Source organism: Mustela nivalis (assembly GCF_964662115.1).
Source record: "Mustela nivalis genome assembly, chromosome: 4".
NCBI lineage: Eukaryota > Metazoa > Chordata > Mammalia > Carnivora > Mustelidae > Mustela > Mustela nivalis.
In genome coordinates, this window is record NC_139023.1 from 44810194 (window position 1) to 44837314 (window position 27121).

The window sequence follows — 27121 nt, forward strand, 5'->3', positions numbered from 1 at the left end:
GGGAGTATTGGAAGACAGTGGACTGATTTGGTAAGGGTAAGTACAGGGATTGGAGAACCACAGGGTTTGAGTGGGAAACCTGATTCACAACTTAGGAAATTTGCAACTTTGGCCAAATTTCTTACTTCTTGAAGCCCTGAATGATTGATTTATAGCCTTGTGGTAAAAAGGCTAGCTAGTACAACAATATCTTCCCTCCACCCCCTCCCCTGCCCTTATCCACAGTTTGATATTTGCCTTTCAGTTGCCTGTCTGGAAGCAGATGGTCCTCCCTCTGAAGTATTGTTAGAAGACCAATAGCAGCCTAACCCTCATCATGCTATGTCATTCATCATAATTCTCTTCACATAGGCTCTTTATCATCTCACATCATGGCAAGAAGGGTGAATAGAGTATAATAAGAAGGGTGGATACAAAAAGATATTTTGAGAGAGAAAAATACTACATTAATGTAAGTTTTATTACAGTTTATAGTTAGAATTATTTTATTTTATTATAATAAATCTCTTAATGTGCCTAATTTATTAATCTCTCATTTACCTAATTTAAAATTACACTTTATTGGGGTACCTGGGTGGCTTAGTCGGTTAAGTGTCCGACTCTTGGTTTCAGCTCAGGTCATGATTTCAGGGTCTTGAGATCATGCCGGAGTTGGGCTCCAGGCTCGGCAGGGAGACGGCTTTCCCTCTTCGTCCACCCTCCATCCCCACTCGCACACTCTCTCTCACAAATAAATAAATAAATATTTTAAAAAATATATAAAATTCAACTTTATCATACTACCCACAGTTTTAGGCATCCACTGGGGGTCTCATATCATATTCCCTGGACTCCCTACAAGGGGTAACTTCTGTGTATGTTGAACATGTAAACAAGCCTATCACCAAATTAGCTTTACCTCCTCCAACTGTCTTCATCTTTTTAACAATTCTATGAGGTATATGTTGCCATTACCTGTATTTTCAAGTGAGGAATTGGAATTTTAAGAGTGATTGAATAGTTCTCTCCAAGTCGCATTGCTAACAAAGGGCAGTTCGAATTCGAACGCAGAAAGTCCCTTTGCAAAGATCACACTCTATTGATAAGACTTTAGCAATCCCTGTATTTCTCACCTAGTTGATAGCTATGTGAAGTACATATGAAAAGTATTGGTTGCCCACTGCTGTGTAACAAAATGCCATAAATTTAATGGCTGGAAACAACACCTATCTATTAACTTATAGTTCTATAGGTCAGAAGTCCTGAACAGGCTAGTTTTTCTGCTCAAGAATGAAAATAAGGTGTCAGCTGGGCTGTTTTTTTCACTCAGAGGCTCAGAACAACAACAACAACAAAAACCCAGAAAAATAAAAAAAACAAAAACAAAAAACAAAAGCAAAAATCTGCTTCCAGCTCATTCTTATGGTTGGTAGACAACAATTCCTTTCGATTAAGAGGACTGAAGTCCTATTTCCCCCCAGAACTCTCTTCTGGGCACTACTCTTAGCTACTATTTCTTCCCTGGGGAGTTTGCAACATGGATGTTTGCTTTCCTCCAGACCATCCAGTCAGCTATTTCTGATTTCTTGACCAGTAGGAGAAATCTCTTTGCTCTTAAGTGGTTATGAGATTAAATCAGGCTCACTTGAATAAACTCCCTTTCTTAAAGTTACATGAAAGCCCACTTAATATAACTTGGTCATGGAAATAAAATGCATCTTATTCACAGCTCCAGGTCTTATGCACGACATTTACACAAGGAGCCAAAAGTGCTGAGGACCATGTTAGCATTCTGTCTACCACATGAGGAATGAGTGACAGTCTCAAGGTGTTGTGAGGATTAAGGGTAATAATTGTTAAGTAGTGAATTGAGAATCTTTATTAGCATATTACACTTGATGCATGGTAACAATAATGATGAGACATCATGGAGGGACATGCATGGAGACCAAATCAGGAAATAAGATCAGACATGTAGTGTCAAATAGCCCAGATAAGAAACATGACTGGGATGTGCAGTGAGGTGTTCAGACTTCCTTGTTGGCGACTGAGTATAATATTTATAACCTACAGACTGTATTGATTGGTTACTGGTAGGTAGGGATTAGAACAAATTTTAAGACATAGCATTATCTGTATTGATTTCTAGACTTTGCACTGCCAGTTTAGTTGCATCCAAGATATGCTGTTTCTCTCTGATTCTACTTACTATTCTTGGAATAAACCATAGGCTTCCCTGTCTTAGAAATTTTCTTTGTCTCTTTCCTATATTACCAAAGTCCCTAGTACTAGTTCATTGTTATCTACCATGCACTATTACCAATTCATACATCTACCAAGAGGACATTTTTTAAAGAGTTTATTTATTTATTTGACAGAGATCATAAGTAGGCAGAGAGGCAGGCCGGGGTGGGGGGCTCCCCACTAAGCAGAAAGCCTGGTTTGGGGCTTGATCCCAGGACCCTGAGATCATGACCTGAGCCAAAGACAGAGGCTTTAACCCACTGAGCCACCCAGGCACCCCTACCAAGAGGAATTTTATATCTTCTCTGTGATACATTTTTTTTAGATACTAAGTTACAGTGAGGGAAAATATACATACATATATATACATCCAAATTATGTCTTATTATGCAGATGTGCAATAAAAGCCATGATAGTTGACTAATATAAATTATGATCTTGTCAGATAAAGCTTTGGCATAGCATCTATTAGATCAGGTTATGGCAGCTGTATGGGAGCTCATAATTCTTTCTTGTCCATATTTTATCACAACTTATGTAAAACCAAATTGTAAACAAGAATATAAGATAGGGTATGCTACTATTAATCATCAGATTTTACAACAAAGCAATAATTATCAAGATATAGAGATTCTATATCAAGAACACTTGGCATTAATGAGAATGGTAATTATTGAATAAAAAGAGCTCCCTTCCTTCATAAAACATTTAAGGAGAGCCTAGTTTGTGCTAGACACTGGTGGTATGTAGCAGGGATAAATAATATCTGCTCTCAAAGAGATTATGATGCATTTAGGGGTAAAACAGAGAAGTAAATCAATGATTAAAGAGTATGTTGAGCTATGCCAGAGTTATGCACAGAAAGCTATAGGGACAAGTGTTATTTTAAAATCCCAGAAGGGTTATAACTTGAGTAGTAGACTTTGATTTGACTGTTTATATGTGCCGTCGAGGCATAGATTCCAGATTTATCCCACTCTTCATGTTTCCTATCATATTATCACACATAGAATAGATTTGTAATTCATATATGTTCAAGGACTAAATGAGAAAAAAGTTAGTTGATTATTTATTTGACTACTAGTGTCTTTGTTTCTTTCTTTTACTTATTTATCCTCAAATAAAAATTACGATCTAACCATACCATTTTCTTCCCAGAATCTGCCCTACCCCTGATTTAGGGTTCAGACCTAACTCCATCAGCCTAATCTAGTGGTTCTTGACAGGGAACATTTTCCCTCTATTCAGCAATGCCTAGAGACATTTTTGTGAGGGGACCAATGGTAGTGTGGGTTGTTACCGGCATCTAGAGGGTAGAAGCTCAGGTTGTTACCACACATCTATAATGAAGAGAATCATCCTTCTCCTCATCAAAGAATTATCTGGCCCAAATGCCAATAGTATAGATGTTGAAAACCCTGATCTAATTTCATCTTTCTAACACCAGGAATTGGTGCAGGGAAGAGCACCTGATCTAAACTGATCTACTCAGACAAAAGGTTGGAGGTTTTCCTTGATGTCAAGAGAAATGAAGCTCTATCAGTGAAATATAATTCTGAAAGCATCCATTGAATGTGGAAGTGTCTAGAGCTGAGACCTAAAGGAGCAATTTTAGACCATGAAGAGGAAGTTATAGAGGATTAGCATCCGTACCAAGGGAGATGAGCTAAGAAATGTAAAAAGAGATTAGTATAATTTGAACAAGAAGATAAAACATAGCCTGAAGCATTCATTACCTATGAATGTTTTAGTAATATAATCCAATAGATTCTCTTAAAATTGTTTAAATATGGGGTCCTGACAACTTGCAAAAAAAAAAAAAAAAAAAAAACCTTCAATCCAATAAAGAGTAAATGAGTGCATTACAAATAATACATAGGTAAAGGCAAAAAAGAAAACCATAGGTGAAGGAAGGGGTTAACAAAAGTAAAGGGGATTGTGAATCAACATGATTTATTCCAGCCTCTCTACTCAGACATAGTATAAGTACCATCAAGAACACACATTATGGTAAGAGAAATGCTGGTTCCACTATCATGTTCAGAAAAATCTCATTGATTCTCAGCACAGTCACCTTGGCATTCAGAAATCCCTTGAACTAAAAGATGCTGTGCCCCCTCCCCCAATTCACACAGTCATAAAGATTTCCCATTAAGTCTTCCCCTTCTGTGGAGTCTCCCCAGATACCACTGCTCATAATTAGCACCATCTTTTCCCCACCAATACATATCAATTACTTTAATTTCTTCCATATATGCTATTATAGTCTGAGAATTAAGTGCTATGTTTTTTTTTTCCCACTCACTAGATTTGAGCTACTGAAAACTAAGAACAGTCTTTATCACCTTTGTGACCCACAATTTAGAAGACTATTTATACCTAGTAGAAACTCATGAGGCCTTGTTTAAATAATGCTATATATCTCAAAAACAAAAATAGTTGTTTTTTTCTTTTTTTCATTTGGGGGTAAAATAACATTTTAAAATCCTTATGGAAGATTGTCTTTCAAGTTTAAAGCTCTCCCCTCCTCCTGATGTGATCCTAAAAAAAAAAAAAAAAAAAAAAAATTTGGTTCCTCTACTTTTATCCGTGTTCATTATTTTGGAGCATGGAAATAGAAGAGTATCACAGAACACTGCTATTATCCTCAGAAGGAAGTCAGAGGGCACTGCTATTTCAGTGTGTATTTGTCTCAAACAAATAGAGCAATAACAATCCCCTTGTGCTAATTGAAGCTGACATTTACATACTTTTAGATTCTTCTTGGGAGTAACACACTGTGCAGACATGGAATGTAGCTTCTCTGCTCTATCTCCTACTACTAGGGAAATATCTCTGAAAATTTGTTCAGATCCTGAACCCTATTTATTAGTTTTTCAAATCTCAAAGATACAAGCCAGAATGTTTTGCATAGCATCTTAGGACCATTGGATGCTATTTCTTGCCTCCATCTCGGCCACCCCTTCCTCATAGGCTCTCCTCTGACCATCTGTTAGTATGCATTCATTACTAAAGTTCTTTCAACAAAGCATGCTCCTTCCTACATCACTGGATTTGCATACGATGCTTGCTCTATTAGGAGGCATTCAGCACTCCTTTGGTGACATGACTTATTTCTATCCATACTTATGATTTAATTTTGAACCTTAAAGATCTTCTGACCATCCCACCATAGGGCAAGATGAGAACTCCCTCCTCTCTGCATTATCAGCACCCTGTGGAATTTCTTTTTCTGATTGCTGTTTCCATCCCTAAACTATTTGGAAGTCCTTTAAGGAAGGAAACTTTTTGTAATGATGTGTTTATCCATTAAATGAGGGGCTTTCTAATATTTGGAACTGTACTCCGTATCAATAATATAGGTCAAATAGAGGCTCGGAACACAGGTGTGTGTGTGTGTGTGTGTGTGTGTTTCTAACTGAAATTCACTATGAAATTTTCTTCTTTTCTTTTTCATCTTCTATACATTTTATTTTTATAAAAACTACCCTCTCCCCTACTATTCTGTCTTTCACACTTAAGTAATCAGCATCACCATCTACTCAACTGTTCCTATACACATCATAGGGATCTCTTTCTTTTCCCATTCCTCCCTAGCACCCCAGCTACCCTACCTCTAAGGGTTCCATCTCAATTCAAGTGTTAGTCCAGGCCATAACCACTGCTGCTCTAGGTAATGGAAATAGCCACCATGTGGATTTTGCACTTCCATAATTCTCTTTCCATAATCTTCTAAAAATGCAAATATTAGTTTCCTAGGATTTTCATAACAAATTACTACAAAGTTGGTATCCTAAAACAACAGAAATTTATTTTCTCACAGTTCTAATGGACAGAAGTCCTAAATCAAGGTGTTGGCAGGGCTGGACTCCCTCTGAAATTTCTAGGGAAGAACACTCCCTACCCTTTCTCAGCTTCTGGTTGGATACAAAGTTTTCTTGACTTGTGGCCATGTAACTCCAATCTCTGCCTTCACTTAAACATAGCTTCCTCCTTTGTGCATCTTGGTCTCAATTTCTCTTTTGCCATATAACTCCAGTCTCTGTCTTCACCTTCACTTGGGTTTCTCCTTTGTGCATCCTGATGTCAGTTTCTCCTTTGCCCTTTCTTATGAAGACATCTTTTAGATTTATTGGCCGCTTTCATTCTAGGCTATCTTTATCTTGAGATCTTTAATTATGTCTTCTAAGACCCCTTTTCCAAATAAAATTATAATTACATGTTCCTGGTGGACCTATCTTGGGGTGGTGAGGGAGTGGTACTATTTAACCATTTGATGGTTTCCTTATGCCTAGGTACATCATTTTTTTAAATGTTTACTGCATGCTAATAGTAGGTATAAAATAAAAGGTAAAGAAATTCAAATTGAAAAAAAAATTGTTAACTTTCGTTTTTGTGGCTCCTATTAAAATGTGTTTACATATTTTCATGTGCCCCAGACTAGACAATAACTAAGTTTCATGAGGGCACATAACATATATACAATTTCTAGCAGTATAAACCCAGATGTCTAGAACATCAATGACATTCACTAAATATGTTGGACAAGTAAATTAAATAATTATTGAAGAAAATAGGGAATGGATAGTGTTAAAAATAAGAATTCAACTAAGTAAATTTGAAGATCTTGTTGGCTTTATTAAGCAATTCATGAATTGGGTAGCATCCCATCTAGCAAGCAGAGAGATCCTATGGAAGCTATACAAAATGGAAAAATTTCATAGGCAGAAACAGGAGAGACAACTAGCAAAAGGAAGTAAAAGATTATTTCAGGCACGATCGCCTTCCCTTAGGAGGGAAGAGCATCGGCTCTTATTAGATGGATTATCACATTTCCCTTGGGGAATGAAAAGGGCCCATGTGACATATTACTTCACTGATGATGACCAGAAAATGCCTGACTGACCAGTTAAGACTACATTTCTGGGGGAGGTTGAAACTGCAATTAGATTGGGCATTAAGCCTCAATTGGTGATCTGGCCTTCCCCAAGTGACCCTAATTGGGACTTGGGGTTTAACAATAGAGATAGAATCTCATTGACCCATTCTAAAATAATTATTATATGTTCTGCTACTCCCACCATGTCTGAGGAATAACTTGAACACGCTACTAAAGTTAATGTACTGAGAAGGGCTCAGATTAGTTCTTCTACCTTATAAATGCTCAAAATTGAGGATTTACAATGAGGATAGGGAAACTTACCTATTTAGAAAGAGAAATAAATCTTGACCTAAATGTAGCTTTATCTATCCTTTTGTTTTTTTCTTAAACAAAAACATTAAATATTCTGTAATGAAAGAATTTTAAGTCAACTTCATGAGCTTGATTCATATAACACTTCATGTTTTAATATTGTATGCAAAACAGCTTTTATATAGCTCAAAGGAAATTATGGAATCTGCTTAACAAAATCAAATAATATTAATACTGCCAGAACAAAAAGTTTTATATATATGATAAGTATTAAAAAAGAAAAGCCATATAAGATAATTCCAATGACATCAAAGTGATAACATAGCTAGATATTTTAAATTGACTAATAAGAACTTACAGCCTACCACTTTACCTAAACATTTACCTTAAAAGCAAAATTAGTCATTGTTTGAATTTTAATCTTTGTTTAAAGCTTATAGCATGAAAAAGTATTCAAGTTCATTTAAGCATAAAACTATATTTTTATTTTAATCAAATTAATGAAAAAAAATTCCCAATCTATTTAGAAATGTTAACATTTTTCTCAGAATAATAAATTAGATAGGTTAAACTTTAATTATAAGTATTTTTGAGTCATTGCAATATTCAAATATTTCTCAAGTATTTATTTAGAACTCTTATTGACCTCAAAAGTTAGAAACAGAATAAGAATTACGATTACAAAGTACATTGTTTTTCAGCTTTCACACTTTAAAAGAAAATTGAGCAAGTGAGAATATTTATCAATATAACCAATATCAAAAAGAAAATAGAATTGCATCAAAGTTATTCAATTTTTTATTTTTTTATTAAGTACCCACTGTGTCAAAGAAACTGGATAATGTAGGCTAATATATGTATTTTCATTTTATGAATCAAGTTTGATACAAAACATAAACATAAAAATAGACAGTGAAAAGAAATAGCTAAAACTGAAGTATCATTTAATTCTACAGAAAATGTACTAATTCCTTTCATAGACATTTATTGGGCACCAATATGTGACAGGGAATATGCATTATATAAATTACGCCGTTACGGATGACATGCATTTCCTTTCCTCAGACAAATAACTTTTTGTTCCCTAGGCATTTTATTACCCTTTCTTGCCCTTATTCATTCACTCAATAATTATTTATTGAGTGCCTACTATGTAATGGACATTATGTTATTTGTTGGGTAAATAATGGTGAACATTAATTCCTCAGTGATTCACTCTTCACCATAATGAGGTCACATGGATTATCAGTGAATTCTTTTGATGTAGTACAATTTATTATTATTATTGTTATTATTATTATTACCACCGTTATTTTGATCATGGTCAACATCTTAGACCAGCTCACCAACATCCTCTCAGAGACTTTGGAAATATATTCAAAATCTCCTATCACGTCTTTTCCAAACCACATTCTATATAGCTTATCACACCTTTGAAACCACTTACACTGAAACTGAAATAAAATGCAAACTCTGTTCTAGTGATCAATAAAGACGTGAGATTTAACTGAGGCATTTTCGCTCACCAGCCTATGTAAGTTACCATACTTTTAGCCTACCCTCATTTGCCCAGTGAGTCCGATGACTTTTCCTTTCTAGTACTTTAGGTCTCTTAAATATTATTTCCACAGAAAGATAATCTCTGGTAACTCTACCTGTCTAGCTTCTTATTTCCCAGAATATTATCATCTGGAGTACCATATAAGTTTCTTTCACAGTATAAATGGGAAAATAAATTCATAGGCTTTTAGTTTATAGGAGCTAAGGATAGGTCTACAGAAACTATAAATAAGTAAACAGACATTTATAAATTGAGCGATAAATACTATGTTGATGTAAGTGCAGGCTATACAATCACTGAGCAAAATGTTAAGCATAGCTCTGTCTCTAAATTTCCATAAAAATGTATAAATTAATATGCACAGGATTAGTAGAGCTGGCTGTCCAAAGTTAGAAAGTTGGGGTTTAAAAAAGAAAAAGGAGTTAAAAGCAATATGGAGTACAAAAATATTAGGAATAAACAAGAATAAAGAGGTAAACAAAGACCAGATCATAAAGTACTCTATAATCCGTTTGAAGGAACTTAGTCTTCATCCTGAGTACCATAGTTGCCATTGAACGTACTTTAGCTACCAAAAACTTTGGTGTAGAGGTGCTACATACTTTTCTACTGCTGCTCCAGAAAAAAAAAAAAAAAAAATATATATATATATATATATAATATATATATATATATATTATTCAAATATGTATATTTATACATTTTACACTTATGCATTAAACATACATATTTATATCCTTATACATATATATTTATATAAAATAATATAATGTCTCTTATATTTGTGAAAGTTTTGTACTTCCTTTATCATTAAAGTATGCTATATATTCCCTAGATTTTTGTTATTTTTTATTTCTAGTACACAGAAATATATTGATCTTGAATTACGCAGTTTTATTAAATGATACTAATTTTTTAGGTTTCTACTTGATTTATTTTAATTCATATCAGATAGGGAAATAATGATATGTAGATCAATTTTACTCTGTAAATACTTTGATGATACTACACTTAAAGTTCCTAGCCCTGGGAAAGAAATATTGCATTTTAAACCTTTTCAAATTAAAGGAATTTTACAAGTCATCTAGTGAAGCATTTTTCAAATTTTTGGCCACAATTCATTGTAAAAAAAGAATGTTTTACATCACATCCCAGTATATTTATATACACACATCCCAGTATATTTATATACACACAATCAAACTAAAGCTTTGTAATGTAGCACTTACCTGTTTTATTTGTGATGCCCTGTGTATTTTTTTCTTCTATCTATTTAACCTCACTTCTAAAGTGTTTGTTGCAAAATTGTTTTCAAACCCACTTAAGTGTTGAGAGATGTTTGAAAATCATTTTAGCCCAACACTAATTTTATAGGTAAATTAACTGAGAATCATGGCCTGTAAGAAGCTTGTCCCAGGTTATTCAAATAGACATTGAGAATTCATCTGCCCAAAAGAGAAATTTTAAAAAGACGAGATGAAGAATAAATAAAAACAGAATTGTTTTTCTTTTTACTCTCCAAAGAATCATCTCATCTACCGTATTTTAAAGCCCATTGACTAGAAGAGTATTTGTCAAGAGTTTTTGATTATGTTTATTAAAAACACATATTTGAGGGCCTCATCTCAGATTTACTGAGCCAAAATTGCTCTAATGACTAAATAGTATTCTAACCTTTAATAAATGTTCTAATCTGTTAGGTTTCTACCAAATCTCTCACATATTTCAGTAAATTGGGCAATGCCAATCTCTACCTGCTCACGTTGCATTAGTACATGTGAAATTAGAAACCAGCATTTTACCAAGTTGCAATTGACTAAGGCAATTTCTAGTCTCTACTCTGGCAAACATTGACAGAATATATGTCACATATGGACTTTGATTGGTTGGGAAAGTGACTACATGTGTTCAACCTCCCCTCCTCTTCATGAAATGTAACCATTTCTTTTTTTTTCCCCTTAAAGATTTTATTAATTTATTTGACAGAGAGTGAGATCACAAGTAAGCAGAGCAGCAGGCAGAGAGATGGGGGAAGGAGGCTCCCCGCTGAGCAGGGAGACTGATGCAGGGCTTGATCCCAGGACCCTGAGATCATGACCTGAGCCAAAGGCAGAGGCTTAACCCACTGAGCCACCCCGATGCCCCTGTAACCACTTCTAAGTTAGGATTTAAAAATATTTTTTCCTTTGGGTTTCTGGGTGGCTCAGCCATTAAGTTGCTGCCTTCAACTCAGGTTATGATCCCAGAGTCCTGGAATGGAGCCTGGCATTGGGCTCTTTGCTCAGCAGGAAGCCTGTTTCTCCTTCTCCCACTCCTCCTGCTTGTGTTCTCTCTCTTGCTCTCTCTCTCTCTCTGTCAAATAAATTAATAAAATCTTAAAAAAATATTTTTCCCTTGAATTTCTAGAATTTTCTTGGTTTCAAGATTAAGTTTTGCAATACATTTGTTTTCTGATTATTGTCCACTCACTTTATCAAAATTTAACTTGGAAACTACTGAATGTTAATCACTGAAAATTGGTGTTTGATCTATTTTTTTTTTTAAGATTTTATTTATTTATTTGAGAAAGAATGAGTGAGAGAGAGCATAAGAGAGAAGAAGGTCAGAGGGAGAAGCCGACTCCCCAAGGAGCTGGGAGCCCGATGCAGGACTCAATCCTGGAAGTTCAGGATCATGACCTGAGCCGAAGGCAGTGGCTCAACCAACTGAACCACCCAGGCGCCCTGATCTATGTTTTAAAGACTTACTCTTTCATTTGGGAAATCATATTTTATTGAAGTAAATATATTTTAACACTAAAAGATTTGCTAGGTGGAAAACATAGTGCCTGGAAGAATTAATTACAAACTTTACATTATATCTTTCCTTCAAGAAAGGCAAAAGAATTTTATATATTATCCTACTCACTTCCATATGTCTTCCAAATAATTATAGACTCATTACATAAAAACTGTAAACATTTTGCACTGCAAAAGAATGGAACTGGGTCACTTTCTTATATCATATACAAAAATAAACTTAAAATGGATTAAAGACCTGAGTCCATACAATCCCTAAAAGAAAATAGGCATTGAAGTCTTAGACATTGGTCTTAGTAAAAATTTTTGGATCTCTCTCCTCAGGCAAAGGCAATAAAAGCAATAATAAACAATTAAGATGGTATCACTAGAAAACTTTTCTATTGTAAAGGAAACCATTAACAAAATGAAAATGCAACCTACTGAATGGGAGAAGACATTTGAAAATGATATATTTATTTCATAAGGGGTTATTATCCAAAATATATAAAGAAGACCTACAAGTCAACATCAAAACCAAAATAAAACAGAACAAAAACAATCTCACTAAAAAATAAACAGAGGTCCTGAATAGACTTTTTTTTTTCCAGAGAAGACACACAGATGGCCAATAGACACATGAAAAGATGCTCAAAAATGATCATGAGGATAATGCAAATCAAAATCACAATAAGATGTCAAGTCACAACTATCAGAATGCCTATTATCAAAGACAAGAAGTAGCAAGTGTTGGTGAGGATGTGGAAAAAAGAGAACCTGTGTAGTGTGTGGGAATGTAAATTGGTGTAGCCTCTCTGAAAAACAGTATGGAGAGTCCTCAAAAAATTAAAAAGAGAAATACTGTATGGTCCAGCAATTCTATTTCTGGGTATTTTTCTGAAGAAAACAAAAACACTAATTTGAAAAAGTCATGTGTACCTCTATGTTCACTGTAGCCTTATTTAAAACAGCCAAGACATGGGAGTAACCTAAGTGTCCATAAACAGATAAATGAATAAAGAAGGTTTGGTATACACACACACACTGGAATATTATTCAGCTATTAAAAAAATGAAATATTGCCATTTGTGACAACATGGATAGAACTAGAGGGTACTATGATAAGTGAAATAAACCAGGCAGAAAAAGAGAAATAGTACATAACTTCACTTATATATGCAATCTCAAAAAAAAAAAAAAAAAAAAAGATCAAGCAAAACAAAACAGAAGCAGACCCATAAACACAGAGAACAAACTGTTGGTTGCCAAAAGGGAGGAAGATTGGGAGTATGCATGAAATAAGTGAGGGGGATTGATTGAGAGCTACAAACTTCTAGTTATTAAAAATATCAGCTTCAGTGAAATGAAATAACAGCATAGGGGACACAGCCAATGATGTGGGAAGTTTGTATGGTGACAGATGGTAACTACACTTATTGTGGATTTTTTTTCATAATGTAAATACATGTTGAATCATTATGTTGTATACCTGAAACTAATATAATATTGTATGTCAACTACAGTTTAATAAAAAAGTAATAATGGTTGAAAATATTTTAAAAATCATGAACATGCTAATAAAGACATTGTTCCCTGCCATTCATTGTAACCTTAAATATTCACACATACTCACATCATACTCACATACACACACATATTATAACATGGCTATTGACACATTCCACCAAAAAACACTGCATTTACTATTAATTTCCTGAACTCTACATCTGAAACTATTGATTTACTATATGTTGGCTAGCTAAATTTAAATTAAAAAAGTATTGAACAAGGAATTTTACATGACTGTCTGTTTTAAATATGTAAGTACATCTGTCATGATGTTACCAAAATTAGTGACAGGCATGTCAATAACTTAAGCTTTCCAGATTTCCAGTCAGCTATTTTTATTTTTATTTATTTTTTTTAAGATTTTATTTATTTTATTTGAAGGACAGAGATCACGAGGCAGGCAGAGAGAGAGAGGGGGGAAGCAGGCTCCCTGCTGAGCAGAGAACCCTATGTAGGGCTCAATCCCAGGACCCTGGGATCATGACCTGAGCCGAAAGCAGAGGCTTTAACCCACTGAGCCACCCAGGTGCCCCTAGTCAGCTCTTTTTAATGATCAAAAAGGACAAATAGGATTTATCTTTCAGTTTGCTGTGTTGAGATGGATTGTAATCCTGAACACCATGTCCAGCAGACAGAGTATGATAACTACTTGAAAGATGAACATGTTTTCCAATGTGCATCCAATGTGGAATCCCGAATGGAATTATTAATTATCAAACTGTTTCCATATGCCTGAATGGTCTTAGTAATCTTGCTTAGAATTCTTGGCAGAACACTCCACAAAAATTATTCTACAAGGGGTGCTAATGTCAAGTTTTATAAATGAATAATTCAAAGTAGCAAAAGGAATTTTAAGGAAACTTTTCTTTTAGGCAATTTGTCCTGCCTTTGGGCAACACTGACTAAACAGAAATCATTTTCCAGCTCTATTTATTTGTCTGTTTGTTTTTAGGATATCCCTCTACAACGTTCTGAGGGAATCCTCTGTGTAACTTGAGCATCCATTACTCAAAAACAAAACTAAAACAAAACTAAATATTTCTCATCAGAATTTAGTCATGGAGGTAACACTAGTAGGTAAGTGACTCACAGAAGAGTCAAGTTAGGGAGATGGCTGCATTAATTTGTTAGTTGGATGGAAGACCTTATAACCATTAGCTATCATTAACAGCAGCTAGAAAATGTTCTGGCACTTATTTGGTATTTAATTAGTGGAATGCATAAGTGATCAAATAAGTAATTGCCTGAATAGGGGAATGAATAAAACAAACAGAACTTGTCTTTATGAATCCATTTCAGTTACTATTTTATTATTTTATTTACCAGAGGTCTTTAATGCTTTGTATATTTCTTAGTCTAAATTTTATATTTGCACTCTCATGTGGTCAGTGAATCTAACACTACAGTTTTTCTTATGTTTTCCTCTAGAGTAGCTTTGTTAATAAATGATAGGGTTTTTTAGAAGAAAGGTGGCATCTATTGATGGACACAAGTTGCTTCCAGATCTTGGCTATTGTAAATAATGCAGCAATAAACATAAGGGTGCATATGCCTTTTCAAATTAGCATGGATAAAGAAGATATGGTATATTTATAAAATAGATATTACTCAGCCATAAAAGAGAATGAACTCTTGCAATTTGTACAAATTGGCTGGACCTGAAGGGTATTATGCTAAGAGAAATAAGTCACACGGAGAAAGACAAATAACATAAGATTTCGCTTACATGTAGAATCTAAGGAAACAGAACCTTCCAACTAACCAACCACCACTATAAGCAACAAAATAGTAACAGGTCTATAGAGAATGAACTGTTTTGTTTTGTTTTGTTTTGTTTTGTTTTGTTTTTTGTCAGAAGGGAGGGGAATGGGAGTATGTGTGAAATGGATGAAGGGGATTAGGAGGTATAGTTGTGGAGTGAATAAATCACAGGAACAAAAGGTTCAGCATCAGGAGTATACTCTATGGTATTATAATAACATTGTATGGTGATAGATAAGAGCTCTGTTTGTGGTGAGCCGAGCATAATGTATAGAGTTGTCTAACCTCTATGTTGTACACCTGAAACTAGAGTAACATTTTTTTAAATTTTATTTTACTTTATTAATTATTTTTATTAATATATAATGTATTATTTGCCCCAGGGGTACAGGTATGTGAATCATCAGGCTTACACACTTTACAGCACTCACCATAGCACACACCCTCCCCAATGTCCATAGCCCAACCACCCTCTCCCTACCCACCTCCCCCCAGCAACCCTCAGTTTGTTTTGTGAGATTAAGAGTCTCTTACGGATTGTCTCCCTCCTGATCCCATCTTGTTTCATTTTTTCCTTCCCACCCCCCGAGGCCCCCATTCTGCCTCTCAAATTCCTCATATCAGGGAGATCATATGATAATTGTCTTTCTCTGATTGACTCATTTTCTATCAACTATACTTCAATTTAAAAAAAAAAGGCTGAGGGGTTGGAAGGAAGGTCGTTCAATGAAGCAGTTTCTACCCATTTCAGTAACAGCTAAAACATGTCCTAGGCCTACTATGATTCTGAACATTCTTAGACAATATTAAAGCTACAGTGTTTGTTTTATAGGATCCCATCAATTTCTAGGGAGTAGAGTGAAAGTTTTGTTACTCTTCTGAGACACCTCCTTTACAACTTTGTGGATGCCATTGAATATGTTTCTTGCATAAATATAATTCATCTGTATTCTCTAAAGGGATAAAATATTTTTTAAAAATGACTAGTTTTTACTTATCACTTCCCCACTATAAAGTAGAGTTTCATTTTAAGCATTTTGTTATTTGACATATTTCTTATCTCTGATTAGGAACAGTCAAAGAAAAGAGAAAATATGGTGAAATAATGAACTGAGGATTTATAGGAAAAAGTACTGAAAATATGTCTCTCACTGAGACTTCCTGAAAGGGATTTGCCCTCTGGCTTACTAAGTACACAGTGGTTACTGGTTTTTGAAGGCTGCCTTAAATATTCAAATTCACTTGTGGCTTAAGATCTATCTGGCATAAAAACTGGAATATTATAATAATTATTAACATTTATTGAATACTCACTACATGCTAGGTGCTACACTAACTGTTTTAAATAATAACTGATCATTACTTTTAAATGTCAGCAACCCTGTGAGGTAGACCTATTGTTCCTTCCATTTTACTTACGAGGACACTGAAGTTCAGAAAATAAAGTAGCTTTCTCAACTATTGGGTGGAAGATTTAGGATTTAAAATATTTCTCTCTGATTCCAAATCCCATCTTACTAATAATCTGCATATTCATTAATTTCTTCAGGCATCAAAAGGTTTATTCAAGTCCTGGGCTGGAGAAGACAAGCAAACAAGAGAATGTGCCTACCCTCACAGAGTGATTAATTATGCACCATGAGACTAGTAGATATTTATTAAATAATATAAGTCAATAATTGAATCTTTCTTTTAATGATGTTCTTATCTTAAATAAGTACATCTTACATGCATTTTTTCCCCCAATTATTCTTTTTAGGTCTTGGATACCATGAAAAATGGGCTAAATTGACATATTCTTTTCTTATCATTCTTGGAATTTTAAAAATGTTACCGATTTGTCTTAGAGTAAGTTAAATAAGTAAATTTAAAAAACTGTTAAATTGCTGGTATTTGAAGTGACCCTTGTTCCCACTCCTTCCCAATGCCTAGTTTTTGTAGTTTTAGTTCACTTTCAATGGCTGGAAACACTAGAAACTTCCAAACTGGAATTTCTCTGTCTCATGTCCTGATACATTTGCTCTAATCACTGAACTGCATTTATCCCTTTTACTCTCTTGGGACAGTATGATATAATGGTCACTACAAGGATGAGCAGATTTGATTTGCATATTTTTAAATCCATGCCTTATTAAAGCAAATCTCTCCTGCTTGATCATTCACCCTGTTCCTCTGATTCTATCGCCTAAGTACTTCAGAAATCCATCCATGCTTTCCTATTACTATTACCACTGCTGTCAGTCACACACGCATGTTGTTTTATCTGAAGAACATGAGCCTCCTAATTGGTGTCCCTATCTATTCTTGCCTTTCCCACAGCACCCCCATGCCATGCCCTGTATCTAGAAGCAATTAGGATGAGGTAAGGTGCAAGTCTGTCATAACACTTTCATAACACAGTATTCCAACATTTATAATACTTTACTTCATTAGAAAGAGATGGTTGTATTCCCAAATTATCACAGGTTCCTTTAACTAAGGGTGACTACGTATTGTAACACTGAGTAATATCTATAGTATAGTGTTATTTAGAAAACATTTGTTGAACTGACCTGAAATAAGTATGCATTAACTTTGCATAGAGACTAATTATTTATTTGGCTTAAGATTGCTATCCTCCCTTCATTCCTTGTTTCCATCATTCTCTTCCTTCCTTCCTTTCTCCTTCTTTCCTTCCTTCCTTTCTTCCTTCTCTTCATTCTTAGAGTATTTTTATATGCTTATTATTGACAGAATCTTGGTGTTTGGGATCCAGCAAAACAAAAGTCTTTTCCTTGCGGAAGCTAGGTTATGTAATTAAGAATTAAAAATAAATGCAGAAAATGTAGTAGATAGATTATGTAATATATTATCAGATTTAAGTCCTATGGGGAAAATAAGTAAAAGTTGAGCAAAGTAGAGTTGATCCAGAACGCCAGAGGGGACGGTTGGAACAGGTTGGAGTATGAAACAGGGCTGTCAGAGTAGATCTCATCGAGAAGTAAGACCTGAGCAAACATGTGAGGGTGAAGGGCTGAGCCAAATAGATAATCTCAGAAAAACTCATCTCACGCACAGAAAAGTGCTGTAGCAAAGCCAGCTCATATTTGGTATCTCTCTTCATCTGATTTTCACCAGCTAAAGATACAAGTCTAAGCTACACTGAAGACCTTTAAAAAACTGAATTACAATTGCATATGAATATTGATTTGTCCTATAGTCCATGGCTATAGAACTTGCACTGTAGTTTTCATTCACTTGCATTAGTTCCTGTTTCTAAGCAGCAGCTCTGAGTACTGGAAGGAAGATTGTGCCAGAAGGTAACCGTGTGTGGGAGGAGGGAGAAAAGCTGTAAGCAATTCAACTGAAGCTGTTGTAGAGGTAGGCCAACACCGCAGAAGAGCCAGGCAGCAGAGCACCAGATGAATGCAGAGTGGCTGGAAGTGAGGCACCAGATACCAACATGGGAAAATGCAGCTCTAGGAGAAGAGGAAGCTTTTAGGCATGTTGACTGTGTAACACAAAGACAGAAGCTCAGGTATAAAGAAATGTCAGGGAAAGAAAACAGAGGCAACATTTTTCTGAAGTCGTAGCAAGTCAATAAATAACTAGATTCACAAAACGTTGCTTTTCTGTTAACAAGGGCTTCCTTAAAGATTCACAAGACTAGTAAAACAGATGCAAACAGTAGGAACAATTAATAAGAGCCCTACAGAATCAGGGGTAGGCATTTATGTGCTTGTGATACCTTAGAGAATTTTTTTCAGAACAGTCAAATCAAGAACTTTTTTCCCCTATATACTTATTTTGCTCTTATAGTGGCTGGTGTAGTTTTATTTTAACACTTTAAGAACTCACAGTGGCCTTCCAGAAAAATTTGCAAAGATAAAACATCTAAGATATCATGAATATCATGAATACTACTTCTTTTTCTTGCAATTTTATAAAACAAACATAAACACAGAGAATTCAGAACATCCAGAAGACAGACCATAAGTTTATTCTTGTTGTCTTCTTCATTTTTTTTTCTTTTTTTACCCTTTATTATTTCTTTATTCAATTGGGTTACACAGGGAATCCTTTGATGAAAGAGTTTTGCTTCTTGGGTTTACGTATGACTTTGGGTTGTTTAGTTATGGGTGGAGAGTGACGGTGATGCCAGTGGTTTACTAGATGGGCAAAATAAGCAAATATAAGAAGTGTGTGGGAAAACATTTTCAAGTCAGAGAAAAGGAAGGTTTGTCCATAGTGATTGGCTAACAGAAACTACAGCAAGGGATAAACCAGGAAGATGATGTTTCCAGGGAACATGCATATACAAGGCAAGTATCTAACCACAAAAAAAAAAAAAAGACAAAGATTACCCGGAGTGGTAAATGAAGAATTAGAAAACACTCTCAGGAAACTTGGCAAAGGATGAGTTTAAGACCCTGTGGTCAATGCTTGTAATTGTTGCAGGACAAAGTAAGATGTGATCTAAGAAGTCAGTCCTGTGAATTCAGGAAGTTGGACTAAGCAGCAATGGGAAAATGAAGAAACAATGGGAGATGAGGCCATGAACTCTGTGAGGGCAGTGAGCAAATAAATACTAGGTTTCAGGGATTTAGCAATGCAAGAAAAGACAGAAAGGAAGAAATTGTCTAATTGCAGAGTAGTGTGGGTCAGAGAATTATCTACTAAGAACAGAAGAATTTCTTTCTTCCTTTCTTTCTTTCTTTCTTTCTTTCTTTCTTTCTTTCTTTCTTTCTTTTTTTTTTTTTTTTGCTGAGGTTAAAGTAGGTAAAGGGCATAAACCTAAAGCACCAAAGCAAAAGATGAAACAATTATGAAATTATACAATAACAGTAATAACCACAATTTGAGTACTAGGTACTCAGTTAAGTGGTTTACATTTTCTACTTCCTAATCTTCCTCCAGAAGGGTTATTAATACCTTCTGTTTTCCAAAGAGGAAACTGAAATAATTATGACATGGCCCAGATCACATAGCTCATACTTTGTGGAAAGGATATTTAAATCCAATTTTGTTAAAGCAAAAAACCATAGACTTTATTGCAATTCTCATGAGGTAGAGGGATGGTGTTAGGAGCAAGGGGATGGGGGAGGGGTTTGTATTGAAGCTGAATAATGATGAAAGCTTGGAAAAAAGTATTGATTTCAGTGTGTGTGTGTGTGTGTGTGTGTGTGTGAGTGTGTGCATGAGACAGAGAGAGAGAGATAAATAGTAAGGGATTTAAGCCTGAAATGGTACTGAAATTTAAAGAATTTTATACTTGTGAGGAATCAGGAATGTAGCTGATAAAGCTGAACAAAATATTTGCTGAGCAATATTGAGAGAATAGCTGGGGAAAGATATCAGCTATGTAGCATTAGGAAGTCCATAAAAAAAAAAAAAAAAAAAAAAAGAGTACACAATTGATTCTTCATACTCACCACCTATAGGGCACCAGGCTCTGGACAACTTCCACTGTATCACCTGGAATGAGATAAGAAACACATTTTATTGGAGAATCTCAAACGTTAAAAATTAACAAGAGAGGTTATGAATCAGCTTCTCTTTCATCATCCCAATGATGAAGTGAGTGGGACCAGGTGCACTTAGATCCTCAGAATGTACTTACGGTTCCAAACACTGTGGAATGGTATAGATCTTTTGAAGATGCTTTCTGCATTTTTGGCTTCTTGAGCAAAATGAATTGACATGTTAGAGAATGTCTCCTTCACTTCAGTCCTATTTGCTCTTCACTTTTAAGCACATTGGATCTAAAGCCATCTGCTCCTGTACAAAAGATAATAAAACTAATCCCACCCCAGCAACCACAGGGAAATTCTAAGAGTCGTAAACTTGCAGACTTACCTTCTTTCCCCTCTGGAGACACTGGTTGGTATTCCAGAGGGCAAAAACACAGCCTTTACCATTCTCTTCCCCAGAAGAATACGTTTACATTAGAGAGATTAAATTTCTCTCCTCTCAAGAGTGAAAGAAACAAGGTGTATAAGTACCAGATATCTTCAGGGTCCCTGCCCTATAATACAGACCCTGGTATATTTAGGATAATATCTGACTCTCATCACCTTGCTCTGGAAGAGAGGGGAATTGAGCCAAAGAAGAATCAATGTGGTTATTACTATAATAATAGTAACCTTTCTCTGTCCCAGAAGGACAGGTCTGCTTTTAAATAATAGGAATAAATGTAGGTATGAGAAACTCCTCACTTCGCACCCATAGGCGATTGCCTTTTCTATTTGAAGTTCAAGCTTGAAATAAAATTATCATTGTGATGACAAGCAATCTGTGTTTGAATGCAACTATTTCCAGGAGCTGTCTGAGAGCCAGACATCTAGCATGTAGAGTCATGGGTCCATGAGGAATTGTGAACCTTTCACCGGTGAGAGGGAGAAAGACACTGACTCCATGGAAATTCTAGCCTGGTGCAGCACTTTTGTCTGCCAGATTCCTGATAGTGAGCAATAGAGCTTCAAAGAAGCCTGCTCGTGGCATAACAGAAAAGAAAAATGTGGTTGGTCCATCCAGTACATGGCACAATCCACAGAAGATGAAAATGGAGGATGTTAGTGAGAATATCATTGAAATGACTAAGCAAATTTCTGAGGTTACACTGGAAGGAAAATATGTCAGATTAAATTCTAGAGTATTGGAAAACTGGACAGTAGAGAGTCATTTTGGTAATGTTAAACTGAACACTGAATTCAGTGGGAGAAGTGTGGAGATTTTGGAGGAGTATTTATTTAGAATTGGCCAAGGAATATCAGATTTTAACACATGAAAGATGTTACAACTCTAGACAGTGCGATAGTCTAGGATGTTATGCTAAGAATAGATTGTTTAAGTAGAAAAGAACAGTAGGTGGTTGAAGGCAGAAAGTTAAGGAAAACCATAACTTCAAATGGTCTCTTTGTGAAGATCTTACTGTTGCCAAGCATTAAAGCAAAGGATGGAAACTAGTCTATGATCCAGGCATGGAAAGTATAGGTAAGATGTGACAATGAGGAGATGGAATCTATTTAATTAGGAGATGTTATTTTCAAGAACTTTTTGCAGATGCAACCTAGAAGCAGAAATAAAGTATCCAGAAAAATACTAACTTAATATCAAGACCCTATACTATAACAAGTTGAGAGATGAAGACATGAAAACTGAGAAACCTATATCTGAGACTGTTCCATTAAGCCTTTTTTCTACACAGTCTACAAATTATTGTTATCTACAAATAAATTATCTGGTCCAACTTGAACTTAACCCTCTTTAGAAGAACTGAGTCTGATTCATCAAACTAGGTTTGAAAACTCGGCCACTCACAAGCAAAGGAAAATCATCTGTCTTCTCTACCCATAAGTTTCTTAACCTACAAAACATGGATCTTATAGTCTAACTTATTAAATTAGATACTTCCTTGGATATTAAATGAAGCGATAGGCATAAACTGCATAAATCTTTCAGCACAGGACAAGGCACAGTCTGTGTTCAATCTAGGGCTTTTATCATTATTTTATTATAGTTTCTTTCTCAGCAATGCCCTCATTACCAAAACCATTGGCCTTTTTTGCCATGAAGTGTTTTTGTTTGTCTTTATTTTTTTACGCCTTTTATCATATTCTCTAGGTATCCTAAAGGTTGTGGTTTATGTTTCCTGATATGAGACACTGAAACAGAGATGCATATTCATTTCGGATCAACACCTATAGAAGGGAGGGGAGAGAAGAAATTGAATTATAATACAGACTCAATAAAATCTTGGTCAACTTCCTGAGGAAACATGGAGTGAATATTGCTTATAAGTGTTGACCGATGTTGGGCCAAAATACCGATGTTTACATACCTGACTCACCCAGTCACTAGATATGGACGAACAAAGCAATAGAGTAACCCACCATGAGGTGTCTCCTCTGCAGTTGAGGCACACCCATAGTCATGAAGAGGCCAGTAGGTGGAGGCTGACTGCTGACCATATTCCTGGTAGCTGGGACAAGTCCTTTGTTGAGGGAAAATCTGGAAGGCTCTTTCCTGAGTCTTCCACAGTGGTTTCTGCCTTACATTAGCCACTTACTTAAAAACTAGTTTTTATTTATACCATTACTTTACAAGCTTCATTCTTATAATCCTAATTAGAATATAAGCTACATACTATAGGAACCAAGTTTAATTTTTCTCTTATAGGCATCATAGCACCATACAGAGGCATACATAGCACCATGCAGCAAAAACAAAGTATGAAGAAAGTACCTATATTTTGAATCACAGGTAAAATGATTTAAACTGTAGCATCTCCTTTATCCAAATTGCATTGTGAATATTGTTAGAATCTTTATTATTATTATTATTTATTAATTTTTTTGGAGCAGGAAGTGGGGAGGGACAGAGGGAGTGGAAGAGAGAGAATCTCATCTTAAGCAGGGTCCACGCCCAGTGAGGCACCCAACCTGGGGCTCCATCTTACAACACTAAGATCACAAGCTGAGCCTAAATCAAAAGTCAGACACTTAACTGACTGAGCCACCCAGGCGTCCCATGTTAAAATCTATTCTGAAGTCCCAAAAGTTCATTTTTGCTTTTGTGTCCTTTGCCTTTGAAGACATATCTTGAAAGAAGTTGCTGTGGCCGATGTCGAAGAGGTTACTGCCTATGTTCTTTTCTAGGCTTTTGATAGATTCCTGCCTCATGTTGAGGTCTTTTATCCATTTCGAGTTTATCTTTGTGTATGGTGTAAGAGAATGGTCGAGTTTCATTCTTCTATACATAGCTGTCTAATTTTCCCAGCACCATTTATTGAAGAGACTGTCTTTTTTTCACTGTATATATTTTTTCCTGCTTCATTGAAGATTATTTGACCATAGAGTTAAGAGTCCATATCTGGGCTCTCTACTCTGTTCCACTGGTCTATGTGCCTGGTTTTGTGCCAGTATCATGCTGTCTTGGTGATCACAGCATTGTAAGTAAAGCTTGAAATCAGGCAACATGATGCTTCCAGTTTTGTTTTTCTTTTTCAACATTTCCTTAGCGATTTCTGGTCCCTTCTGGTTCCATACAGATTTTAGGATTGTTTGTTCCAGCTTTTTGAAAAATGCTAGTGGAATTATGATCGGGATGGCATAGGAAATATTGATTGCTCTAGGCAGTATAGACATTTTAATAATGTTTATTCTGATTCATGAGCATGGAATGCTCTTCCATCTTTTTGTGTCTTCTTCAGTTTGTTTCATGAGTGTTCTGTAGTTCCTCAAGTACAGATCCTTTACGTCTTTGTTTAGGTTTTTCCAAGGTATCTTATGGTTCATGGTGCTATAGTAAATGGAATCAATTCTCTAATTTCCCTTTCCATATTTTCATTGTTAGTGTAAAGAAAGCAACTGATTTCTGCACATTGATTTTGTATCCGTCCACATTAGTGAATGCCTGTATGAGTTCTAGTAGTTTGGGTGGAGTCTTTTGGGTTTTCCATATAAAGTATTATGTCCTCTGCGAAGAGATAGAGTTTGACTTCTTCTTTGCCAATTTGAATACATTTTATTTCTTTTTGTTGTTTTATTGCTGTTGCTAGGACTTCTAGTACTATGTTGAACAACAGTAGCGAGAGTGGACATCCTTGTCATGTTCCTGATCTCAAAAAGGGAAGGCTGTCATCTTTTCCCCATTGAGGATAATATTCTCTGTGGGTTTTTCATAGATAGATTTAATGAAGTTGAGGAGTATTCCCTCTATCCCTATACTCTGAAGGGTTTTAATTAGGAATGGATACTGTATATCCGGTCAAATACCTTTTCTGCATCAATTGAGAGGACTATGTGGTTCTTCTCTCTTCTCTTATTGATTTGTTCTATCACATTGATTTGTGAATGTTGAACCACACTTGCACCCCATGGATAAATTCCACTAGGTCATGGTGGATAATCATTTTTAATGTACTATTAGATCCAATTAGCTAGGATCTTGTTGAGAATCTTGGCATCCATATTCATCAGGGATATTGATCTGAAATTCTCCTTTTTGGTGGGGTCTTTCCTGGTTTGGGGATCAGGGTAATTCTGGCTTCATAAAAAGAGTCTGGAAGTTTCATTAAGATGAAAACTTTCTGCACAGCAGAGGAGACAGTCAAGAAAACAAAGGGGCAACGCGCAGAATGGGAGAAGATATTTGCAAATGACACTACAAACAAAGGGCTGATATCCAAGATCTATAAAAAACTCCTCAAACTCAGCACACACAAAACAGATAATCATGTCAAAAAATGGGCAGAAGACAGGAACAGACACTTTTCCAAAGAAGACATGCAAATGGCTAACACACATGAAAAAATGTTCATCATCATTAGCCATCAGGGAGGGTCAAATCAAAACCACATTGAGATACCATTTTACACCAGTTAGAATTGCCAAAATTAACAAGACAGTAAACAGCAAGTATTGGAGAGGATGTGGAGAAGGGGGAACCATCTTTCACTGTTGGTGGGAATGCAAGTTGGTGCAGCCACTTTGGAAAACAGCATGGAGATTCCTTAAGAAATTAAAAATAGAGCTACCCTAGGACCTTGCAATTGCACTAGTGGGTATTTACCACAAAGATACAGATGTAGTGAAAAGAAGGAGCATATGTACCCCAATGTTCATAACAGCAATGGCCACAATCACCACACTGCAGAAAGAGCCACGATACCCTGGAACAGATGAATAGGTAAAGTAGATATGGTGCATAAATACAATGGAGTATTATGCCTCCATCAGAAAGCAGGAATACCCAACTTTTGTATCAACATGGGTAGGACCAGAAGAGATTATGGAAGAGACTGGAAGAGACTATGCTAAGTCAAGCAGAGAGAGTCAATGATCATATGGTTTCACTTATTTGTCAAGCATAAGGAATAACATAGGTGATATTGGGAGATGGAGAGGAGAAGTGAGTTGGGGGAAATCGGAGGTGGAGACAAATCATGAGAGACTATGGACTCTGAGAAATAAACTGAAGGTTTTGGAGGGGGTTGGCTGAGCCTGGTGGTGAGTATTAGGGAGGACACGTATTACATGGAGCACTGGGAGAGGTATATAAACAATGAATTTTGGAACACTGAAAAAAATAAAATAAAATGAAAAAAAAAATCTATTCTGAAGGGCAAGTCAGTATGTATTTTAGGATAAGTACCAATTATCCTAAATGTGTGGCAGACATTGTATAAGTACACCCTCAGCCTGACTGAAGTTACCCATCTAACATATATGTATTAACTTCTGATTTTATGTCCGGTGCTGTTCTCAGCCCTGAAAATGCAGCAGCAAACATGTAGATTACTTATCTGTCCTCACATAAAGGATTTTCTGGTAGTACTATAGTGGCTTTCTGAAGAGGACCACCAGAGCTTTAACTATAAAACGAAGAAATTTATTACCACAGTTGACCTGACAAAATGGCAGAAAAGACACCTATAGGCAGTTCTTACTCTGCTTTGTGGAACAAAGTTTATTTGCCAACAAAGAAGATTCCTAGCCTTGGTAAAGTGTTTTAAGAACAACTTCCGAAGAATGTTCCAAGTATCTGACCCACTTGGTAGGAGAAAGCTGGCATGTCTTTCAGTCCTACTGAAAATCACAGAGCTGGATTTCTAGTATTCCCAATTACATATAGTTTAACACACAAAACCCAACCATCTTCCTCCAGTTTCTGACAACAGGTGTTCAGTGGATTCTGCATCTTGCTTCTCTGTGCAAAAACACAGACTATCCATACCCTGTGTGTTTTCTGCCCTCATACAGCACAGTATCAAACACTCCTTATCTATATGGCAAAAACAAGGAGTTGAGGTAGCGAACCCAACTCAGAAAAAAAGGATGACATAATACAGTAGGTCAAAGTCTGGCTACTGGGTATTATTGATTTCCTAGTTGCCCACCATGAGACAAGAGTCCATTCACACAATTTTAACAATTATTTGATCTACACTCATACCTCTGTTCCTAAATAAGATTTAGAATTACACAACCACCAACAGGAATATTGCTTACCTGCCAGTGGTCAGTTAAGTAGCTCTACAGTTGGCAGAAAATTTTG

General features: G+C 35.7%; 1 long non-coding RNA gene across 1 annotated transcript; it reads right to left on the minus strand.

The window, feature by feature from the left end:
• Window positions 1-699: 699 nt before the first annotated feature.
• On the minus strand, window positions 700-27121 carry LOC309863171. Its single transcript, XR_014310909.1, has 3 exons — window positions 27076-27121; window positions 20497-20539; window positions 700-723 (listed from the first exon to the last, which is right to left on the minus strand). It is a non-coding gene; the product is annotated as an uncharacterized lncRNA (long non-coding RNA).